The following is a 13921-nucleotide window of genomic DNA, read 5'->3' as shown; positions in this document are numbered from 1 at the left end:
TTTATTGGGTGATGTTGGGAGTAGAAAGTCCAATCTTCCATCTAACCCCTCGTCATGCATGAAATATTTGCAGAGAAATACATTGTCAAGTTTCTCTTTGAATTAAATGAAGTCAAATTAAAACAAAAAAGACACAGTGTATTTGCTGATAAAAGAACAAGTTCGATTTTTTTTTGATTCACGGCCGCACTTCAGTAAAGTTTAATTGTCATCCATGTTATAATCCGTATTTCGTTATTGATACATCGACTCGTATTCGCTTTGATTTTTTCTCGTGAGGAGCAGTTTTAATTCTAATTAGCGAAAGGTGTTTTCCAGAGAGGGGGTATTTTTAGTTCAAATACCGACGGAAACTTTTTGGCCCTGTCAAGCTATCTCTCCGGAGTGCCAGATGGCTCAGGAGAATGAACTGACCCTACCCTTCAAGTATGAGGTGTATACCCCAATGGATTAGTCGGGTCTGAGCATTAACCTCATCTGTGCAAACTAGTCTTCTTGTTGAGTAACTAATGCCGTGAGTGGCACAATAAAAAGCTCCGCGTGATAGAGTAAATTTGATTTATAATTTATGAATATATGGCCTTGAACACACTTCTTAATGTTGCTCAAAAATCTATCCTTAGTAAATTTTTCGCGAATTAAATGCCTTTATAACATACAAGTTTGACTTGAAGGACAATGTCTCCTATCTAACTGATCCTTGGAGTAGCCGTCACAACGGAGAGGGCTTTTTGTGCAGTAGGACTCCGAAGTGCGGGAGCATGAAGGGTTGAACGATACGACCTGGCTTCTGGGTGGTTTACCTCCCTCCTTATCTCTACACTTTTATTTCAGTCCCTCTTTATGTAGCTTCAGCGACCGTCACCATGTACTATTTTCTTTAAAGCTACGCTATTGTCGCTAAGGTACTGACAGAAACATATGCGTGCATAAATATTTTATGCAAATTGATCATAAAATTTTGGGCTAATTTGTATAAAAAATGCTGATGAAAGAAAAAAGCTGAATATTTAATTTGATGAAGTGTAAATTTGGCTTAATATCACCTCTGTTGATGTCATTAACCGCATATGATTGATTTTAATTAAAATCAGATACCAAATACATCGCACCGAATTGGAAATATCCGCTGAATATGAGCACAAAAGTAGGTAGTATTTCGAGTAAAATCCATATTTTAATCTGTTATTTACCGAATTCCTTTTATAAATATTCTCTTTCATCGCCTGTGCCACAAAATGCTTTATGCTAAAACACTAAATTGTTTTAATATTCCATGCACATGCATGAATAGAATTTAAATTCATTACGATAAAGCGTGAAATTGTGTTTACATTCGTCCAACAAATGCAATCAAGGCATATGACACTGAACTAATTTCCATGCAATTTTCAATGATAATGCTTGAATAAGTTACATTTTATGCACCAAAATATCTTGTATGATGTGAGGGACGACATAGTGGAAGTTCTTAATATTAGTAAAATTAGACATTGCAACATTTCCACTGAGCTTTATTATGACACTACGCGTTTCGTCGTCACAAACAACATTATAAAGTGTCAACATTTGGTAATGTTGTCTGTAACGATGAAACGCGTGGTGTCACAATAAAGCTTAGTGGAAATATTGCAATGCCTAATTTTACTAATATGCACCTAAAATTCTCTTATGAAACTGTTCATATCTAAACGTGAAAAGTAAATTAATTTATTGTACGTTGTGTGAATTGAATTATCAATGGGACACTCCCATAAATTAAAATAGTAAGTTTTTTACATGTATAGATAAGTAAGTTGAAGTCATGAACGTATGAAAAATATGACTTCGTAATCCTAAATATTCTTAAATTACAAAATTATTTCGCGCTGCAAGAACGTCCTGTGAGGTTAGAATGCGAGTAAGCAGATTCGCTTCATCGCAATAACAAACAGTAGCGACAATAATAACCAGAAACGACGACACATTAATAACTTGAAGAGTATATCAAAAACACTTGTGAATAGTTTTAAAGATTTTACCGTGTGCATATTGCGTAAAAGCTGACTTTGACTTCGTAAAGGCGCATTCTGTGAAGATTCTTAAGTTATATCAATTCATGCTCGCCGATTTCATCTCCGGCAATGAAGATTTCTCGGCGCGGAGTTAAGAAGCCGTAAAATTGAAATGTAAGATAAATTAAATCAACTACCTCGTTTTCTTGTAATGTACAGCTTGGTTTCTATCTCATTTAACCACTGCCATTTACTCATAGCTTTTAATGTGTGCTAGGTAAAATATTCGAATATGTGGAGGTAACGCTTGAGCGTTAAAATATTAACTTAAAGCTAACGTTTATAGAAAATTGAGCGTTTGCACTGTTGCGGCTAAGATGAGACACGAGAGCAGAAAGTGAAAATAATAATCTTATACTTTTAAAAGAACCGTAGAAGAGGAGGATGAAAAAGTAATGAACGCTATTTTTGAAGACTGTTCTTAATCTTCCAGTATGCATATATTCTTTAAACCTGTCAAATATTCAGTATAAATCTTATGCGTGACTGATGTTCAAATTCACATGTATTGCTATGAAAATAATAAATCGTACAGAGAAAAAAGTACTGAGAAATACGTAGGTTTTTCTAAAACTATTACAAATAGTCGACTGGCACCACGTGAACGCAGTTTTTACTAGACTCGGATTTCACGCTCAGTACTGAGTAAACATGGCGATGGGTCGTTCGGTGCGCATGACTACTGTATAATTTTCAAAGTGGAATTTTACGCAGGTTGGAGAAAAACTGTTTTCACTATAATTTTCAGTGTGTAGGATATTTTTTCATCTCACAATGATCCGTTTTCATTAGAATTCCCAAGTCGTGATGCTTGATTGTTTAATAGTATATGCAGCTTACATTTGGTTACTCAACTGTTAATACCTAATTTTTAAAAGTAATTTAATCGACTGTAGATAGTGTGAATCCAATTAAAGCAGAGAGATAAGCGAGAAGCCAAGAACACTTGACTTTCCGACATATCTGCGTTGCGAGGTTTTAGGCTCTTACTCTAGGGATTTATAAGGGTCGCGCATTCCCTTGCCTTACCCTCTTACCCTAATCCGACACCCTCATCCTATCTTAACTCCTCTGCTACGTAGGCTGCTCTCAACTCCGTCCGGAACTCAATCCCTCAATCCTCCAACAATATATGTCTCTCCAAGTGCGTACAAGGAGCTTGCGTGGAACTCTCCCATTTATTTATCTCCCCACTTCAGTATCGCGTCCATCCTCATCTGTCTGACTGTCTGTCTGTCCCTCTCTTGCACATTACTTGCCTTACGCACTCCAGAGTTCATTGTTTCGTCGCGAAGGAAGGGTTGATGCGGGGACAATGGCGACGGACGTGGAGATGGACTGTTGTTACCCCTGCGAAACTCCGCACGCTCGTTCGGCCTTGTACATGCTTTGGGTCCTGCATCTGGGGTGCGGATTCGCTATCTGGGGTTTAGTCTGGGGTTTAGTCTTGGGCATTTTCCTCCTCAGTCCAGGAATAACCGAAATCGAATTTTGGCGTTCATCGAGTGAGTTTGTTTCTTTTTATTAATTTTAATCGGTGAAAACATTTGAAGGTGTTTATTCATTGAAGACTAACTCTCGCTTTACTTACAACAAACGATTACTATGCTCATAATAATAACTTGGGTAACTTATAATAACTTATATAAGTCATAACTTGATATACTTATAATAACTTACAATAATTACTTGGGTTTACTTTGATAAACAATTCAATATTTGCGCCTGAAGATAATGATGATTCATTGAAACCCGGGTCACGCTCTGATATAAAAAATAAGTGGTATAAGTAATTGTGTATATCCAGGAAAACCTATAATTTCGTGAAGCCTTCTCGGGATTACCCCCGAGGTGAAAGAACCCTGATGAAGATAGACTAGTTGATCTTTGAAACGTTGGTGATATACGAATTAAACCGGTGGAACACGCGAGATGACATCACGGCAAAAAAATTATTTTCGTATATGTTCCTTGCTAGAAAAAAAAACTTGCAATAATTTTGGTCCTACGATAATTTTATTTTTATTATCACGACAGGATTGCTCTACACTGCCAGCTTTGCCAGCCTTTTTTAAAAGTACATATACTTTTGTTTTGATATAGTCTTGAAAACATTAATATACGTGAAAAAAACGAAGGCATTAGTAGATTTCAATTATCCTTTCGAAGCCGGCAAGTGAAAACTGTTGCATTGACAGAAGAATTACTAAATCGATAGAAATTCAGGATATTGGAAAAAGAGTTGCGAGAACCTTTAAAACGAATACTTTTTCCAAATTAGATCGTGTGAAATGAAAATTTTCTCCATAAACAGCTTCGTCATCCACAAAAAAACGAAGAAGCGATTTATACCTTCAAAAAGCCGATTAATGAATAAGTGTGTATTTAAAATTTTATCCATATGTAGGTATCATTGAAAAAATTCTTTACGTTACATGTTGCAGAAAATTTCCTTTAATTACCTACCATTAATTAAAATTTGAAATAAAAATATCACTCATTATTATATCCAGGGCGAATGCGTTTGATAATAGACATCCATAAGTTTAATGTAACTCAGGAGGATAGATTAATCCTTCAGTCTGCATTTTCCTTTTACTGAAGTAAATGGTGTAATAAGAACAAAGGTATTCAGCGGTAGAGGTGTGTGATCATAACAAACCCAGCCTGTACTGCATTTTTAAAACTTTTCTCTATTTAATTTGCTTGCCTTTTAAAATTGACGAGGAAGATTTTCATAATAGTAATGTGCTAATCATATTTCCTTTTAATTTTTCCGTAATTACAGCATTGCTCCAGCATATATCTCGAAAGGGTATCTCTGGAACTTCATCTACTGATAAACATCGCATAAATGTTGCTTAAAATTTACGCAGGAAACCATTTTCTTAAAATATAAATGGAAAATCAAACCGATATTGTTACTTGGATGTAAAGCAGCAAAGCCGATATGGCTACAAGTAAGGTTATCGTGTCATCATTAGCACAACATCAAGTGGCGCTTAGAATTTTTTCCTTGTTAGTGGTACCTGTAAACCATAGTATATAGTCTATTATTCTACATTTATTTCGAGTGTTGCATTAGCTTAATTTTCTCCCCGTGGGATTTTTTGTATCGATGTATCGTGACACAAAATGAACGAGGCTGTCATTAGTTACAGTTCATGATTCACATCAATAGGATTCTTAGCATAAAATAGTTTTGATTTCAATTTACATACATACTTTCAATTATTTAAATATTAAATTGTTTAAATAGTATAACAATAACCTGTTAAATATCGAGCAAAAATAACTGCATATTCGGTTTCCGCGGATCAAAAAACATCTTAAACATTTCAGACAAGTATAAGCTTAAAACATTATCGAAAACGTGCTCAGAGGATAGAAAACTTTATTTGTAGTTTGAGTATTATTATTTCTCATACCCTCCATGAGTTTATTTCATCACTTCCGGTTACGGAACGTCTTTATACCAACTGTTGCGTTTAAGTCAGTTACGAATAGTCTTTTACCAATTATCGCCGTTACGGGATCTCGGTTACGAAATATTGACGTGACCCCCAAAAATATCTCAAAAAATTCTGTCTATTAGATAGTCCTGATTGTGATTTTTCCGCGCACATCACATTTACTATTCTTATTTGAAAAAAATATACATATCTTAGCCTTTGGATCTTCTTTAAGCTCTCTGTTATGCCACAATAACTCCACACCAGGGGAAATTCAGGCGAGAAGGGGATTCCTTATACGAAGGATTACGTAAGATTAGAAAAGGAAGAATAGAGGTAGATTATCTTCAGAAAAGCAATTCCTCTTGGTGTTATTACACCTTTTGCTACCCCAGGTCATTTTTTTGTTATTTTAAAATGTGAAATATTAAAACTCCTTATTGCTTAATCTGTTATCTTTCTCCATGTAGGACTTATCGAACCTTTCTTTGGGTAATATCTGTGAATCACTAGTCATCCATCTAATGTGTTTACGTCCAAAACTATTATTATTGATATCCCCTGACATGATGAATTAAACTCTATTAGCCATTTTTCAGTAACACTGCACAATGATAATTCTGAGTTCATCTCTGTTGTTTTTATTCCCTTCAGGCTTTTTTGGTACATCAATGATACGCATCCTAAGGGAAATCCAAGCGAAACACGAATCCCAACTAAAGGAGGATACTCCCTGAGCTGAGAAAACAAAAATTTGTATTATGAACGAAAAAGCAAATGCTTTGCTATATTTTAATTTTGATTTTTCTGGCATAGTGAAGGAATGAAGCATTTTACTCGATAATCGCTCAATTAACTCCATTTTCCTAAATTATGGTTTTTTATATTTTTCAAAATACCGGGCGTGATCTAGCAAATGATTTCAGTCGAAGAGTGTCCTAATAAATGGATTAAATGGACCCAAATCATTATATCCACATACGCTAAGAGGATTAACTAGTATATAATGATATCCATTTTTGTCTCTTGATACCTTAGCAGTCTTTCATTCAGCAAAATACCCCTTTTTATTCGTGGATCTTCCCTTTTTATACGGTAATAATTCCACGCCAGGGGAAGTTCAGGCGAGATATCCTATGAATGGGGATCCGTCAAATACGAGACGCGCTCTCACCAGGAGGCTTTTTTTGTGTGACTGACACCCCTCTTCGCTCTCGCCGCCGCTGACTAATTGCGTCGCAAGGACCCCCCGTGTCCACGCACCCTTTTATACCGCGGACAACGAGAGTCATATCGTACCGAAGAGTGCAGTCAGCAAAGTGGTAGGGGAATAAACCCTCCCCTCAACCCCACGCGCGGAGCCGAAGATGCTCCGGGAAAAAGAAGATTTGTCTTGAAAATTTTCATGTGCTCCAGGAATGAAATGGATCGTGAAACACGCGATTAGCTTTGTCGGGAATCGAACCTGGATCCCTTGATTTTCTTTCTTCATGGAGGACATCGAAATTTTCTATACATAAAATTTATCATTCATCGTAAAAGTCATCGACGTAATAAATTTCCGGCCAAAATTCTGACACGATTAATGGAGGCATAGTAAATTTTACTGGCCTTTATTAGTAATACTGTGCAAAATTATTCTGTTTATTAACACTGCACAAAATGATTATGATTATCGTTCAGGTAGGCGCTAACTATATTGCAACTTAGAAATGGATTAACAGGAGTTAGCAGCTCATTAAAAGTTTATTTACGTATTTACGGTGGCATGGTTAAGCCCATGCCTGCCAAGCCTTTGGTCGTGGGTTCGAATCACCCATGGGAATGTGGTCCCTATCCAGAGCATGGATATATGTGTTGTGCTGTGCATAATGCTGGAACGGCCGTTGTAGAGCCTGTTATGTGCTGTTTACGGGAAAGTTAGTAACAAATAATTAAAACCTAGATCTAAAGCTTTCAAATGTTGAGCGAAAATCGGTGAATATGTTGTTTTTCGGGTAGACCATCGGGTGCTATAACGCATGGCGAATGGGGTTACGATTCTCTCATCGGGAATCGTAATCGAAAGGGATGAGTGATATCTTGAGGACAACTCGCGAATCTCAATTAAAGTATCGAGACATCGCAGTACTTCGCCAACCGTTGCAGCAGTACCTACCATGTGTTCTTCCCGATGAAGTGAAAATACACAAATTGAGTTCACAAGAAATTAGAAAATTTGATGAGCTGAGAGTCAAATTAAGGTATAGCTTTAATGAAGTTGATTTTCGTCCAAGGCGACTTTCAGACTAGATTTTCCGAGCATATTAAGTTTTACGACTCTTTATTTGAAATTCTAAGTCACCTAGTTAATTCCCAGCAGTAACCGTTCATTATGATTGTGGTATTACAAAAAAACCAATAGGTGATTTTGGCAATTCATATAACTTTAAACTAACAAAACTCCTTGTTACATGCAGCACTTCGAAATTAATATCGTGAAAAATATTTGTTCCAACATATCATTTGCATAAGGCTATTTACATACATTTAGAGATATTTTTATTAAATAAATTCTGAAGAAAGTCTCATAATTGAAGATCTTTTTCAATTTATTATGTTGAAAATACCCTCCCTAGATTCGTATGATGGCTCAGCCACTGGCTCTATTTACTCTAAGCTACCCTTCTCTCCCACTTACAGCCTTATCTGGTAAGGAATTATGGCTCCATTCACCCTTTCGGTTTCCTCGGTGATCTATTGTATGAGATCGAAAATTTCTTAGCCTTAATTGGGACGAAATCCGTAGACATTCAGTAGACATCCGCTTCTCTCCCTCCTGCACATTTTCTAATTAATTATTCCATATATTTCCCTCCGTTCTTCCCTTCACATATCTCTTCTCTGCATGCTCGCAGACGCATCAGAGGGGAGTATTAACGCAAGGATACGACACTTAGTCTCAAGAGGGATGTGCGGAGATATCTTTGGAGAGTTCACGAGAGTTAGAAGAGTGACCGGGTGGATGTCCCCTCCTTGTCATCATTCATATGAAGCCACGAAGTAGCACAGGTCTTAATAATAGATTGGGATATCCTATCGGATCTGAAATATAGTTCGGTTCTAATGCGATGTTCTACATGTCACTCTTGAGGATATCCTTCTCAATTGCTCAAGTAATCGAAGCCTTACTCGCGTCTCCGAGTCTCAAGCGATTCCCAGCCTCATTCATTTAACATCTATGCAACGCTTTCCGTAGCAGTTTTTGATGAATCGCGCGGGTTTCATTTGTATTTTATTCAGTTCACGGATTAAGTTTTTCTGCATTGGATTCCATATGCTCGCTGCATGGTAAAGGTGCGGCCGGACGAGTGTGAAATAGCACCTTTCCTTTACTTTCTCGTCCGAAAATTTTCCTAAAATGCGCTTGACGAATCTTCTTCTGGGCTTTGCCACATTTTAATGAGTATTTTTTAAATAAAGCTGACCTTACGCTCACATATTAGTGTAAAAAAGAGGGAGCTATTCGGTAAAACCCCGGATGTCCGCTCACTCAAAATTCACACCACTTAAATTCCCTACTGGTCCCCTTCGGCTCGCTAGCGTACAAACTCAAACCCCTTACCGAGTGTTAATTGGGGCGACGAAATCCTCACCTCTACATTCTTTTCCCCCCCATTTGATTCGTCTTCATTCTTCCTTATCCTCCCCTCTTCCATTCCTTTTGACAAGCGCACGTGTTGGGACGGGGAAAACGCACGGACGCAACACTCATTGTCAGACACAAGAGGGTTGTGTGGAGATATCTGTGAAGAGTTTATGAGGGTAGGAAGTGAGGGAGAGTGGCTGCCCGCTTCTTGTCATTCTTTAGAAAACAGCAGGTGGATGCTTTCGTTCAGAATCGTGAATATTTATATCTTTCCTAAACGCACGTAACTTTGCATCTTCTTGGCTTACTGTTATTTTAAAAAATCCTCTGGATGATAATTTTTCTTATTTTTGAGTACATTTTTGCCAGAGTCTATCCGTTACGACTTAGGTTTATCGATGAGTATATTCCTCTAACAAGAAAAAATGCAATAAATCGACTTGTGTTGCATCATCATCATTGTTAGCAGTCACCATTCCTAAGATTGCTTCGATACAGCTCTCCACTCGTTTCCCCTACCCGGTAATCTTTTTACACCTGCATATTGTTTCTGAGTTACACTTTTCATCTTTATGAAAATATACTAATTCAAGAAGATATCTACTGTGAATTAGGGAAAATATTTATATAAGAACCCGGAAATAAATTCACTCTATCGCTCAAAAGTCCCAGATATAACTTTTATCGCCTTATCATTCAAAACTCCCAGATATTAACTTCGTTAGTTAAGTTCTAAAAGTCTTTATCGCCATTTAGTCAGGAAGAAGCTGAAAAATAGTTAATTTATTCTGGTGTTATGAAACTATTTTAATTTTTGGTTTAGGGTTTCAAATCGGCCTTATCGTGTCTTCATTATATGATATATAAGATAAATGATATTTTCACAAAAATGATAGGTCGTAGTTTAATATGCTTCTTTATTTAATCTCCAAGTCAGGTAAAAGCAAATAGTACTTTGATTCATTAAAAACAACATAAATGTCACAGATCAGCATTTTTTAAACTCATTCTCTTGGAGTACATTCTCTAGTGCTCTGGTATTTTTAGGTATGAAACCGGCTTCCTTGGCTTCCTACATCTCTGTGTTGTGACTATTTTAGGATGCCTTTCCCGTGCTCTGTGCATCCAGGTTCAACGTTTTACTACCTGAGTGGAATAGTTCATTCTCTGCCACCTGCAAACTCGATAAACTTCGTGAGCCCTTCCCCAGTCTTAATTTCCGCCTAATACCTCCGCTTCATGTCTTTCACCCCGAATTTTGACACCCGCATCCTTGCAGGTGAACTCATGAAGATGGGCATCGACCTGTTGTACACACGTTCGGGAGGCAATTTCCCCCTTTTGAATTGAAGGAAGGCGCCAAAGCTGATGCTCACAATGGTGGAACATGTTTTCGCAAGTTTTCAGCGCGTTGCCCTTATGTGGAGAGTGCGGAAAACTCATTGTCCTCACATGACATTTTTTGTTGTTTTATTATTTGTATTGAAGAAATTATTTCACTCTTTCAAGAAAGTTATGAGGTGTCCCAATCTTTGGGGAGTTGATGGAAGATGCATCAACCTAAATTAGGCAAATAGAGGAAAGCATTTTGATATTTTTTTACTAAATTCAAAGTAAAAAAAAAGTAATTATTCCATCCATCAGCATTCGAAAGTTTTGTCGAACTGGGCTGCTAAGGGAAATGATTTTAAAAGTTTCACTATCTTCATTTAATTTGGCAATTATATTCAAAGGTAAAAAATAGGGTGCCTTATTGCTATCTTATCATCTAAACGATATATTGAACATAATTTTCTCCTCCAAATAAGTGTCGTTACACCAAATTATGGTCATCCACTCAAAATATAACGCTTTGATTACGGGCGTTTCTCATTGTTTTTAGTGAAAGCTACATTAATTTGATGGAGTGGATTCAATAGTCTCGGGTTTCAATGGTCTGAGTTTGGTTTTTCTCAGAAGAAATTTCGATAAAGATTAAAGAAATATAAAAATTGCAAAGAAAACTTGTATTCATATTCAAGACACCAAAAATTATGACTCATTCTTTCCTCTGCGATGCACCATGAGGTACGTATAATGAATGCTACACAAATTCCTGAATGTTTTAAATTTACCTTTACCGCTATGCTCAAATTTCAGAAACTTTTCCAATGACACCCCTTGTAAGAAGTGCATAAATATTTGGATAGCTATCATGATCGTCAATACATTTTTTTAGCAAAAATGATCATTAACATCATCAGCATCATTTTTCTCATACCACTACTTCAACTACTGTGTCCGTTTAGCCATATCTAATGAATTAGAATTAAAGAACCATTATTATTAATATGAATGGGGGCGGATTAAGGGGGGGTACGTGACCCCACAGTCAAATTAAGCGTCTGGGGGGTCACGTGTTCCCCCCTTAATCCGCGTATGCCCTGATGTGATCCTATAATTGTTAAGCCTGTATACTCTTACTCTGATAAAAATAGTATTGTTGATTTGTGTCATAAGTGCCTTCATTCATAATTATATTCATAATGGTTCTCTCATGCCCGAAGCGTGATTTATATATTTTTAACTTTAATTAGTTTTTATTGAGTAACTACACCATTTTACAGTCATTTTAACGTAAATTGAACGGCTGATGTCCCTTTCAAGTTCTATTCGTACTCAAATTGACTGAAATCTCAATAAAAATTCACTTATTTCAAATAACAAAAAATTTCAGTCAGAAATCAAGAGCTTTTAATTCTATCCAAAGTGTCAAAAGCATGCCTTTATCGATGGAAAATCAATTAAATCGAAAGTTTTATTTTATTATTTATTAAATTTTAGTGACTGTGTTTTTCAAAGATTTTTTAAGTCCCTTTATATGCTTTTAAATACATATTTCATTCACTTGTATGTGATCCCATGGTAATTCGATGCGGGGGTCCAGGCATGTTTGAAGAAAAACTGCAACTGCGATGAAAGATGCATTGATTAATGTAGTATGCAAGGTTAACATTTCATTTAAGTGGAAATGATGCCATGCATATTCATCAATAATTTTTACAAAAATAATGTAGAATGAAGAAAACGTCAATCATGTAATCTATTGGTGTAATATGTTGGCGCACAAAAGTATTTTCATGATCATAACCTCAATGCATAATGTTATCCTGCATGTGACTTCGTAGTTCCTAATGGTACCAAAGTGTCTTGCATGACATATACTTTGGGCCATTTTGCGCTATTTCCCCTACTATGGTTAGTTAATTTTTTTCGAGATTGGATCATTGTATGACTGGAATAATGGAAAAATGTTTTCGAAACGGGCATATGTGTGTTGCCAAAGTATATCGAGCGGTATTGTTTTTTTATCAACGGTTTTTTTTGTTACCTCCTAAAGAGTTTTTACGTAACGACAGTAATTTAAAAAATATCATTATTATTTTGATTTTGAAAAATACTTTCCACTTTAGGATTCATAATTAGCAGTAATTGAATGGTTGTGGATAATACTTGATATGCGTGTTGATCACATATTATTTAAAATTTTCTCAACGAAATCTGTGGCATTTTAATTTATAAATTATTATTGTTATTTTTCTGCAGGTTCTGCGGAGTGAAATGAAATCGTGTCAATGGAGGAGCCAAAATAAGAATTGGTGCAACCATTCCCAACCAACAGCACCTAACATCAGAGGGACTCACAACCTACTATTTTCCGAAAGGAGATTCATCAACTATCCTTGCCATCAGATTAAATGTTCTTTCAACTAGATATAGGTACGTTTATCGGACTAAGAAGATTCTTGCCTAACTATTCGAACACTTTTCTATCCATTTGATTGTACATTTGCTAAGGTTTCATTTGTCATTATTATATTTTCTTATGACGGTATCTAATTCAAATTTTGCGGATTAATAGATTTTTTACGAAGAAATATGATCGTCACCAGGGGTGAAAGGATTATCCCACTAGTCCGCTTATGATAACTTACTCAATCAAAAAAAATGTAATGTTTAATCAGTTTCTTTCCGTTCATGTTGTGAGAAACCTATTCCACGAAATTCATCATCGATCATTTCTTAGAAAGACCCCTGTAACAAGAGTGAAAGTAAAATCCCATTACGGATTCCACGAATTATTCATGTTACCATGAGAGTTACGCCGTTGGGTGTTGTTTTCTGCAAAATTTCGTCGTTATTTCCAATTATATTTATTTATTTTCACTGTATGAAACTTTTGTGGGACACAGGAACATCAAGGACAATTTTATTTTAAAGCTGTCCAAAAATATAGCATACCTAATAAACTTTTTTTGACCCTAATAATTATTCTTAGGGGAAATGTGTGTTAATTATTAATTTTTCCTGTGCAACACATTCAGTTGAATCGCAATAAGGTATCCGTTCTCTTTGACACCTAACTGCTTAGATATTCCCTCTATGTTAACCCATGGTAATACCTTGAATTTTAGTAGCATTGCTTTATATTTAGTGCATATTTTGATGTGTTAAAATTGTTGAACCCTTTTCTGTGCGATTTTTTAAACTGATATAAGTAAAATTTAGTTATAAATAGAGTATTTCACCCATCTGGCATTATTTAGTAACCTACTTCTCTGATATTGACGCTACTTCCTATATATCCTAAATATTTTATCACCTTTGACTAATGTAACCTCTCGGGTAGTTCATGTTCCGGGATCCGAATGTGGGACTAGTTTACTTCAAGAATATTTGCGGAAGAGAATGCGATCATTTCCTTTGTGTTAATAGTTCGAGTAGCTGTGGCTCCTAAGGATTCTTAT

The 13921-nt window shown here is 36.1% G+C and overlaps 1 long non-coding RNA gene across 1 annotated transcript in view; it reads left to right on the top strand.

The window, feature by feature from the left end:
* LOC124159812 overlaps positions 1-13921 on the top strand; it is a 309102-nt gene that overhangs the window by 244695 nt on the left and 50486 nt on the right. The window contains exon 3 of the long non-coding RNA XR_006865016.1: positions 12720-12893. This is a non-coding gene — a long non-coding RNA (uncharacterized LOC124159812). The remainder of the gene's footprint in view (positions 1-12719; positions 12894-13921) is intronic.

Source organism: Ischnura elegans, chromosome 5 (assembly GCF_921293095.1).
Source record: "Ischnura elegans chromosome 5, ioIscEleg1.1, whole genome shotgun sequence".
In the NCBI taxonomy this organism is placed as follows: Eukaryota; Metazoa; Arthropoda; class Insecta; order Odonata; family Coenagrionidae; genus Ischnura; species Ischnura elegans.
This window is presented reverse-complemented; position numbering and strand designations above follow the sequence as displayed.